Source organism: Triticum dicoccoides, chromosome 1B (assembly GCF_002162155.2).
Source record: "Triticum dicoccoides isolate Atlit2015 ecotype Zavitan chromosome 1B, WEW_v2.0, whole genome shotgun sequence".
Classification (NCBI taxonomy): Eukaryota; Viridiplantae; Streptophyta; class Magnoliopsida; order Poales; family Poaceae; genus Triticum; species Triticum dicoccoides.
In genome coordinates, this window is record NC_041381.1 from 117,636,135 (window position 1) to 117,647,773 (window position 11,639).

The following is an 11,639-nucleotide window of genomic DNA, read 5'->3' on the forward strand; positions in this document are numbered from 1 at the left end:
GGAAGACTGAGTGCACTGCTGAGTGCACTGCGCTGAAACAGCCGAGTTGCGGAGAGCCCGGAGAGGAAGCAGAAGAAGACGTGGGCCGGGGTTACAGGTCTCATGACTCCGCATTTGTTGGGCCGGCTGGGTTCATCCGTTGGGCCTAAGAGCATCTCCAGCCGTTAGTTGCCCCAGGGACGTTTTTTAGGGAAAATCCTATATGCCGCTCGCTGCGTCAAACTGCCGGCGCTTCGCACAGGCGAGCGACCGAGCAGCGACGCAACGGGCCGGCCCGTTGAACCGTTCCAGCGCTCCCGGTTTTGGGAACCTTCTAGAGGTTTCCAGCTGGTTTTTTCCGGTTTTGGGAACCTTCTAGAAGGTTCCTGAACCAGTTTATTTTCTTTTTCTATTTCTGTTTCGTTTTTTTCAAGTTTATGTTTTCTTTTCCAAAAAAATGTTCACATTTTTTGGAAAACGTTCGCGCTTTTACAAAAATGTTCAGAATTTGAAAACAATTCGTGTTTTCAAATTTTGTTTACAAATTCAAAAACTGTATGCATTTCTCAAAAATTGTTCAGAATTTTCAAAAAATGTTCGCGCTTCCAAATTTGTTTGGTATTTTCAAATTTGTTCGCTGTTCGAAAATTTGTTCTAATTATTCAAAAAATGTCCGTGCTTTAATACATTGTTCATGCTTCTAAATTTGTTCTCTGTTTCAAAATTTGTTCTCAAGATTCAAAAAATGTTCATGCTTTAAGAAATTGTCCAAATTTGTTCTTTGTTTCAAAATTTGTTCTCAAGATTCAAAAAATGTTCGTACTTTTAGAAACTATTTATGTTTAAATTTTGTTCTCCATTTCAAAATTTTGTTCTCTAAATTCAAAAAATGTTCGGAATTTAGAAAATGTTCCTGTTTTTTCAAGATTTGTTCACCAGTTCAAAAAATGTTTATGTTTTTAAATATTTATGTTCAAAAAATGTCCGTGCTTTAATACATTGTTCATGCTTCCAAATTTGTTCTCTGTTTTAAAATTTGTTCTCAAGATTCAAAAAATGTCATGCTTTAAGAAATTGTCCAAATTTGTTCTTCATTTCAAAATTTGTTCTCAAGATTCAAAAAATGTTCGTACTTTTAGAAAAAATTTATGTTCAAATTTTGTTCTCAATTTCAAAATTTTGTTCTCTAAATTCAAAAAATGTTCGGAATTTAGAAAATGTTCCTGTTTTTTCAAGATTTGTTCACCAGTTCAAAAAATGTTTATGTTTTTTTACCGATTTCAAAAAATGTTCATATTTTCAAAAAAAATTGGGAGTTTCCATAAATGGTTCCACTTAAAGTATTTTTCGCAAATTCCAAAAAATGTTCATGTTTCAATTCTTGTTCGGAAGTTTCAAAAAATGTATGCAAGTTTTAAAAACTATTCATGTGTTCATGTTTTGTTTGGGAGTTTCAAAAAATGTTCCCAGTTTTAAAAAATGTTCGAGTATCCAAAAATTATTTTCAAATTTGAAAAATGTTCGGGTCTTCAAAGAAAACTTCCAAGCTTTCTATTTTCGGGAGATTTCACAAAAATGTTCCCAAATTTGTTTTTGGAATATTTGTTCCCAAACTTCCACGTTTTTTATTTTTGGAATATTTGTTTTTTTTTGCAAATTTTATTCACAATCTCTAAAAGTGTTCGCTGTTTCATACAACTTTCACGCTTTTTTTCTCAAATATAACGTTTTGTGTACAAAATTTTAAAGACGTTCGGATGTGCGCTCGGTTTTATTCTTAACATGTTGTGCTGCGTTAAAAACCAGGAAGCTCTCTAGGTGAACTGGCTGGCTGTACTTCTTTGAAGCTTCAGTTCTCAGGTTCGAACCCTGCTTTAGAGCGTTTAGCAATATGGGCCGGCCCAGTCGGGAGACCCGCCTGTGCGTCCGGTCGACATTCTGCCGCAAAGAGCGGCAGATAGGACCTCTCGTTTTTTAGAGTCCTCCTCGATAGCGCCTTCAGCGCCAGCAAGCGATCGTGGCGCCCGCGCGCGCCTCCTTCTGGGCCGGCCCATTACACCATCGCTCCCTCTTCGCTTCCCTTCGTTGGCTCCCGCTCGATCGCTAGTCCTAGCTCGATCATTTTCTTTCTCTCGCCAAAAAATGCTACATTAGGTACTGATTTTCTTAGAAAAACCCAACCGATTTACTACAGTATGTACTACAGTTTTTAGAAAAATAGTTCATCGATTTTGACAAAAAGTTCATCGAATTTTAAAAAAAATCATTAAAATTGAAAAAGTTCATCGGTTTTGAAAAAATTTCACCAAAATTGAAAAAAAAGTTCACCAGATTTGAAAAAAGTTCATCGAATTCTAAAAAAAGTTCATCGGATTTGAAAAAATTTCATCAAATTCAAAAAAAAGTTCATCGACTTTGAAAAAAGTTCATCGGTTTTGAAAAATGTTCATCGAATTTTAAAAAAGTTCACCAGAATTGAAAAAAAGTTCATCAAATTTGAAAAACGTTCATCGAATTTGAAAAAAGTTCATCGAATTCTAAAAAAAATCATCGGATTTGAAAAAAGTTCATCAAATTTGAAAGAAGTTCATCAAATTCGAAAAAAAAGTTCGTCGACTTTGAAAAAAGTTCATCAAAAATGGAAAAAGGTCATTGAATTTGAACAAAAAATGTTCATCCATTTTGCAGAAAAAAACATGAAGAAAAGAAGAATTCTCGAATTTGAAAAATAAACTTTGGAAAAAGGGAAAAAGGAAAGATGAAATAATAAAGGCAGGAAAAATGTGTAAAAGATTACAATGGGAGAGCTGGCGCATTGGTAATTGCATCATTCCTCGATGTTGAAGGTCCCAGGTTCGATTCTCCTCCAACGCCCTTTTTTGCCTTATAAACATATAACTAAAGGGAGGGATGGGCCGGGCCTGTTAGTAGCGAAGGAAGGCAGGGGGTATGCGCCCGATTGTAAAATCAACTAAATCGGGCGCTTAAGGCGTCAAATAGGACCTGGCCGTTTTTTACGCTCGATGGAAGAATTGTCGGCGCAATTTTGCTCTCGGGTGAAAATTTTCCCCAGTAGTTGAGCCCCCAGGCCACGCCTCACTCGCTCGCCCGCCTGGCCGCTTACTCGCTCGTCGTGCCGGCCGTTGCGTCCACCCCGCGCTAGGGCCATGGTAGGGCCGACAAGGACCTCGTCTGCGCGCGCCCACCACCGCTCGAGCCGCCGCCTCATCTCGACCAATGCCGCGCCCTGTCGCAGCGACTCCCGGAGCTCCGTCGATCGTTGTCGTCGTCAGAAGCGTTCTCGAAGCCGTGCAGGTCGCTCACCCGGCGATGGGGATCTCCGCCATGGCGCAGGTCATCATGAACTGGTCGTGCAAGCGCTGCTACGAGGAGGTGAAGGAGTTCCCGCCGATGTCGTGGAGCGGCAACAGGAGCAGCGGCTGCTCGGCGCCGCGCACGGTCTCCTGCGATGCTGGGTCGCGGTAGCCACACCGGACGGACACCAACAACTCCCGCTCTTCCTCCGCGTACATCTCGCTGGACTCCATGTGTTCCTCCTTGGGCGCGAGCGGCGACCGCACCGGTGCGTAGTCGGTCGGCCTGGCGATGGGGATCTCCACGTGGGTGAACCGCGTGGCCGCGGCCAGAGCCGCCTGCGGGCGCCACAGGGAGTGGTGATCGATGTGCTTCCTCAAGTCCTGCCGCTGCTGCGTGTCGGACAGGAGCATGACAGTGGCGACGGGGTTGCGGTCGCGGCGGCCTTGAACCTGCTCATGCCCCTGCGCGACGGCGCACACCACTAGTCGGTCCATGATCTGCCGCGCCGACCGCTGCCCCTGCCACGACATCCGGTCGGCGGGGCCAAGCAACGCGATCGCCGCATCCCGCGCTTCAGGTGGGCGGTGTCGCGGCTGCATGGGTCGACGGCAGGTCCGGCATCGACGAGGACCAGCAGCATGCCCGCGGGCTAGGCGGACGGGCTCCCCATGGGGAACCTCGACTGCGTGCGTGCCCCATCGGCTCCGTCCTCCGGCGACGAGGCTGAGGTGGCCGGGCTGCAGGGAGCAAGGTGGCGAGGTTGAGGCGGCCGGGCGGCTGGGTGTGGGTGGCCCTCCGGCGACGGACACGAGGCCGGAGTGGGGTGCCAGGCGGCAGGGACGGCAGTAGTGGGGGTTCGTGTCCATTTGTGCATGGAGGGAGGGAGAGGAGGGAGTGCATGGGTGCGCTAATGAGGAGAAGTGAGTTTAACAGGAGAGAGACGCTGGCAGGTGGGCCAGCGCCTACAAAACGGCAAATTAGCCCCCCCCCCCCAGGAGCCCACGGTGCGTTGGGCGTGGTATGGGATCGCCAGCGTGAATTTTTGCTCTTGCCGGCGAAAAACAAGGAGTTGGGGGCCCGAGTGGGGCATTTTTTGCCCGCCGGCGCCCAAAAGGTGGCTTGGAGGGCTTCTTGGGGGCATGAGTGGAGATGCTCTAAGGCAGTCTATGTGTGCAGCCCACGTGACTTTGGGGTGGATGTTAGCGCTCCACTGCTGTTTTGATTGTCTCAAAAAAAATTATGTTTTGGATCATTATTCACTTTTATTATGCTATTCTAATGCTTTTTTTTCTCTTATTTTGCAAGTTTAACATGAAGAGGGAGATTGTCTGTAGCTAGAATTCTGGACTCGAAAAACTACAGCGGAGATGGATATTCTTCTGAAAATTACGGAGAATTATTTTGGAATATATAGAAAATTTGGTAGAAGAATTACCAGAGGGGGGCCACCAGGGAGCGACAAGCTCAGGGGGCGCGCCCTACGAGCTCGTGGGCCCCTTGGCATGCCTCGAGTGTCCATCTTCTCCTATATGGTGCTTTTTGCCCTAAAAATGAAGAGAAGACTTTCGGGATAAAGCACCAACATCTGGAGGCGAAACCTGGACAGGAACACTTTTGCTCTCCGGTGGAGCGATTCCGTCGAGGAAGCTTTCCTCCAGGAGTGAGAAACCAAAGTCATCGACATCACCAACAATCCTCTCATCGTGGGAGGAACAATCTTCATCAACATCTTCATAAGCACCATCTCCTCTCAAAGCCTAGTTCATCTCTTGTATTTAATCTTTGTCCCAAAACCTCGTACCTGTGGGTTGCTAGTAGTGTTAATTACATCTCGTAGTTGATACTAGTTGGTTTATTTGGTGAAAAATTATATGTTCAGATCCTTAAGCATATCAATACACCTCTGATCTTGAACATGAATATAATTTGTGAGTAGTTACATTTGTTCTTAAGGACATGGGAGAACTCTTGTTATAAGTAATCATGTGAAGTTAGTATTCATTCGATATTTTGATGATATGTATGTTGTTCTTCCTTTAGTGGTGTCATGTGAACATCGACTACATGACAATTCACGATACTTGGGCCTAAGGGAGGATATTGTTGAGTAATAAGTAGATGATGGGTTGCGAGAGTGGCAGAAGCTTAAACCCTAGTTTATGCGTTATTCCATAATGTGCTGATTTGTATCCATATGTATCGTGTTATAGTTAGATCTATCTTAATTCTTCTTTTGTAGTTGCGGATGCTTGCGAGAGGGGGTAATCATAAGAGGGTTGCTTGTTCAAGTAAGGACAGCACCCTAGCATCAGTCCATCCACATATCAAATTATCAAAGTAGTGAACATGAATCAAGTAAACATGATGAACGTAGCTAGACAGTAATTCCCATGTGTCCTCAAGAGCACTTTGCTTTATACTAAGAGAACTTTCCGAATTATCCTTTGCTATAAAAAGGGTTGAGCCACCTTGTTGCACCTTTGTTACTATTTTACCTCTTATTTGTTATGAATTATCCTACTACAAAACTATTTGTTACCACTACTTTTAGTACTTGTAGAAAATACCTTGCTAAAAACCACTTATCATTTTCTTCTGCTCCTCGTTGGGTTTGACACTCTTACTTTTCAAAAGGACCAATATTCATCCCCTATACTTGTGGGTCATTGGTACCTCTTGAGCATTGCGTTGGTTTTCCTTGAAGAGGAAAGGGTGATGCAGCAAAGTAGCATAAGTATTTCCCTCGGTTTTTGAGAACCAAGGTATCAATCCAGTAGGAGGCTCCTCAAAAGCCCCACGCACCTACACAAACAAACAAGAACCTCGCAACCAACGCAATAAAGGGGTTGTCAATCCCTTCACGGTAATTTGCGAAAAGTGAGATCTGATAGAGATAATATGATAAGATAAATATTTTTGGTATTTTTATGATATAGATTGGAAAATAAAAGATGCAAATAAAAGTAGATGGAAAACTTATATGATAAAAGATAGACCCGGGGGCCACAGGTTTCACTAGTGGCTTCTCTCAAGATAGCATAAGTATTACGGTGGGTGAACAAATTATTATCGAGCAATTGATAGAAAAGTGCATAGTTATGAGAATATCTAAGCATGATCATGTATATAGGCATCACGTCCGTGACAAGTAGATCGAAACGATTCTGCATCTACTACTATTACTCCGCACATCGACCGACTCCTGCCTGCATATAGAGTATTAAGTTCATAAGAACAGAGTAACACATTAAGAAAGATGACATGATGTAGAGGGATAAACTCATGCAATATGATATAAACCCCATCTTTTTATCCTTAATGGAAACAATATAATACGTGCCTTGATGCCCCTGCTGTCACTAGGAAAGGACACCGCAAGATTGAATCCAAAGCTAAGCACTTCTCCCATTGCAAGAAAGATCAATCTAGTAGGCCAAACCAAACTGATAATTTGAAGAGACTTGCAAAGATAACAAATCATACATAAAAGAATTCAGAGGAGATTCAAATATTTCTAATAGATAAACTTGATCATCAACCCACAATTCATCAGATCTCGACAAACACACCGCAAAAAGAGTTACATCGAATAGATCTCCAAGAAGATCGAGGAGAACTTTGTATTGAGATTAAAAGAGAGAGAGAGAAGAAGCCATCTAGCTAATAACTATGGACCCGAAGGTCTGTGGTAAACTACTCACAACTCATAGGAGAGGCCTTGGAGATGATGTAGAGGCCCTCCATGGTCGATTCCCCCTCCGGTGGAGCGCCGGCGAAGGCTCCAAGATGGGATCTCACGGATACAGAAGGTTGCGTCGGTGGAAATAGTTTTTCGTGGTGCCCCTCGATGGTTTCGGGGTATGTGGATGTATATAGGAGGAAGAAGTAGGTCGGTTGACGCTCAAGGGGCCCACGAGGGTGGAGGGCACCCACCCCCAGGGGGCGCACCGGGCACCCTCGTGGACGCCTCGTTTGTTGTTTGACATCCACTCCAAGTCTCCTGGTTGGCATTTGTTGGGGAACGTTGCAAAAAATAAAAAAAATTCTACAGTTTCACCAAGATCCATCTATGAGTTCATCTAAGCAACGAGTGATAGGAGAGAGATGCATCTACATACCACTTTGTAGATCGCGTGCGGAAGCGTTCAAGAGAACGGGGTTGAGGTAGTCGTTCTCGTCGTGATCCTATCACCGGAGATCCTAGCGCCGAACGGACGACACCTCCGCGTTCAACTCACGTACGGTCAGCGTGACGTCTCCTCCGTCTTGATCCAGCAAGGGGGAAGGACAGGTTGATGAAGATCCAACAGCATGACGGCATGGTGGTGGATGCAGCAGAACTCCGGCAGGGCTTCGCCAAGCTATTGCGGGAGGAGGAAGAGGTGTAGCAGGGGGAGGGAGGCGCCAAGACACAGGGTGCGGCTGCCCTCCCTCCCCCCTCCTTTATATAGGCCCCCAGGGGGGCGTCGGCCCTAGGAGATCCAATCTCCCAAGGGGGGCGGCGGCCAGGGGGGTGGAGTGCCCCCCAAGGCATGTGGGGCGCGCCCCCCACCTAGGGTTTCCAACCCTAGGCGTAGGGGGGCCCAAGGGGGGGCGTACCAGCCCACTAGGGGCTGGTTCCCCTCCCACTTCAGCCCACGGGGCCCTCCGGGATAGGTGGCCCTACCCGGTGGACCCCCGGGACCCTTCCGGTGGTCCCGGTACAATACTGGGTGACCCCGAAACTTTCCCGATGGCCGAAACAACACTTCCTATATATAATTCTTTACCTCCGGACCATTCCGGAACTCCTCGTGACGTCCGGGATCTCATCCGGGACTCCGAACAACATTCGGTTTGCTGCATACCTATATTCATACAACCCTAGCGTCACCGAACCTTAAGTGTGTAGACCCTACGGGTTCGGGAGACATGCAGACATGACCGAGATGGCTCTCCGGTCAATAACCAACAGCGGGATCTGGATACCCATGTTGGCTCCCACATACTCCTCGATGATCTCATCGGATGAACCACGATGTCGAGGATTCAAGCAACCCCGTATACTATTCCCTTTGTCAGACGGTATGTTACTTGCCCGAGATTCGATCGTCGGTATCCCAATACCTCGTTCAATCTCGTTACCGGCAAGTCACTTTATTCGTACTATAATGCATGATCCCGTGACCAGACACTTGGTAATTTTGAGCTCATTATGATGATGCACTACTGAGTGGGCCCAGTGATACCTCTCCGTAATACGGAGTGACAAATCCCAGTCTCGATCCGTGTCAACCCAACAGACACTTTCGGAGATACCTGTAGTGCACCTTTATAGTCACCCAGTTACGTTGTGACGTTTGGTACACCCAAAGCACTTCTACGATATCCGGGAGTTACACGATCTCATGGTCTAAGGAAGAGATACTTGACATTGGAAAAGCTCTAGCAAAACGAACTACACGATCTTGTGCTATGCTTAGGATTGGGTCTTGTCCATCACATCATTCTCCTAATGATGTGATCCCGTTATCAACGACATCCAAATGTCCATAGTTAGAAACCATGACTATCTGTTGATCAACGAGCTAGTCAACTAGAGGCTCACTAGGGACATGTTGGGGTCTAAGTATTCACACGTGTATTACGATTTCCGGATAATACAATTATAGCATGAATAAAAGACAACTATCATGAACAAAGAAATATAATAATAATCCTTTTATTGTTGCCTCTAGGGCATATTTCCAACAGTCTCCCACTTGCACTAGAGTCAATAATCTAGTTACATTGTGATGAATCGAACACCCATAGAGTTCTGGTGTTGATCATGTTTTGCTCGCGGAAGAGGTTTAGTCAACGGATCTGCGACATTCAGATCCATGTGTACTTTGCAAATATCTATGTCTCCATTTTGAACATTTTCACGGATGGAGTTGAAATGACGCTTGATGTGCCTGGTCTTCTTGTGAAACCTGGGCTCCTTGGCAAGGACAATAGCTCCAGTGTTGTCACAGAAGAGAGTGATTGGCCCCGACGCATTGGGTATGACTCCTAGGTCGGTGATGAACTCCTTCATCGATATTGCTTCATGCGCTGCCTCCGAGGCTACCATGTACTCCGCTTCACATGTAGATCCCCCCACGACGCTCTGCTTGCAACTGCACCAGCTTACTGCTCCAAGATTCAACATATACACGTATCCGGTTTGTGACTTAGAGTCATCCAGATCTGTGTCGAAGCTAGCGTCGACGTAACCCTTTACGACGAGCTCTTCGTCACCTCCATAAACGAGAAACATGTCCTTTGTCCTTTTCAGGTACTTCAGGATATTCTTGACCGCTGTCCAGTGTTCCTTGCCGGGATTACTTTGGTACCTTCCCACCAAACTTACGACAAGGTTTACATCTGGTCTGGTACACAGCATGGCATACATAATAGATCCTATGGCTGAGGCATAGGGGATGACACTCATCTCTTCTTTATCTTTTGCCGTGGTCGGGCATTGAGCCGATCTCAATCTCACACCTTGCAATACAGGCAAGAACCCTTTCTTGGACTGATCCATTTTGAACTTCTTCAAAATCTTGTCAAGGTATGTGCTTTGTGAAAGACCTATGAGGCGTCTCAATCTATCCCTATAGATCTTGATGCCTAATATGTAAGTAGCTTCTCCAAGGTCCTTCATTGAAAAACACTTATTCAAGTAGGCCTTAATGCTGTCCAAGAATTCTATATCATTTCCCATCAAAAGTATGTCATCTACATATAATATGAGAAATGCTACAGAGCTCCCACGCACTTTCTTGTAAACGCAGGCTTCTCCATAAGTCTGCATAAACCCAAACGCTTTGATCATCTCATCAAAGCGAATGTTCCAACTCCGAGATGCTTGCACCAGCCCATAAATGGATCGTTGGAGCATGCATACTTTGTTAGCATTCTTAGGATCGACAAAACCTTCCGGCTGCATCATATACAGCTCTTCCTTAAGATAACCGTTAAGGAATGCCGTTTTGACGTCCATCTGCCATATCTCATAATCATAGTATGCGGCAATTGCTAACATGATTCGGACGGACTTAAGCTTTGCTACGGGAGAAAAAGTCTCATCATAGTCAACCCCTTGAACTTGCCGATAACCCTTAGCGACAAGTCGAGCTTTATAGATGGTGACATTACCATCCGCGTCCGTCTTCTTCTTAAAGATCCATTTGTTTTCTATCGCTCGCCGATCATCGGGCAAGTCAGTCAAAGTCCATACTTTGTTTTCATACATGGATTCTATCTCGGATTGCATGGCTTCTAGCCATTTGTTGGAATCTGGGCCCGCCATCGCTTCTTCATAGCTCGAAGGTTCACCGTTGTCTAACAACATGATTTCGAGGACAGGGTTGCCATACGACTCTGCTGTGGAACGTGTCCTCGTGGACCTACGAAGTTCAGTAGCAACTTGATCCGAAGTACCTTGATCATCATCATTAATTTCCTCTCCAGTCGGTGCAGGCACCACAGGAACATTTTCCTGAGCTGCACTACTTTCCGGTTCAAGAGGTAGTACTTCATCGAGTTCTACTTTCCTCCCACTTACTCCTTTCGAGAGAAACTCCTTTTCCAGAAAGGATCTGTTCTTGGCAACAAAGATCTTGCCTTCGGATCTAAGGTAGAAGGTATACCCAATGGTTTCCTTGGGGTATCCTATGAAGACACATTTTTCCGACTTGGGTTCGAGCTTTTCAGGTTGAAGTTTCTTGACATAAGCATCGCATTCCCAAACTTTTAGAAACGACAGCTTAGGTTTCTTCCCAAACCATAATTCATACGGTGTCGTCTCAACGGATTTAGACGGTGCCCTATTTAAAGTGAATGTAGCTGTCTCTAGAGCGTATCCCCAAAATGATAGCGGTAAATCGGTAAGAGACATCATAGATCGCACCATATCCAATAGAGTGTGATTACGATGTTCGGACACACCGTTACGCTGAGGTGTTCCAGGCGGCGTGAGTTGTGAAACGATTCCACATTTCCTTAAGTGCGTACCAAATTCATGACTTAAATATTCTCCTCCACGATTCGATCGTAAGAATTTTATCTTTCGGTCACGTTGATTCTCTACTTCATTCTGAAATTCCTTGAACTTTTCAAAGGTCTCAGACTTGTGTTTCATCAAGTAGACATACCCATATCTACTTAAGTCATCAGTGAGAGTGAGAACATAACGATATCCTCCGCGAGCCTCAATGCTCATTGGACCACACACATCAGTATGTATGATTTCCAATAAGTTGGTTGCTCGCTCCATTGTTCCGGAGAATGGAGTCTTGGTCATTTTTCCCATGAGGCATGGTTCGCATGTGTCAAAT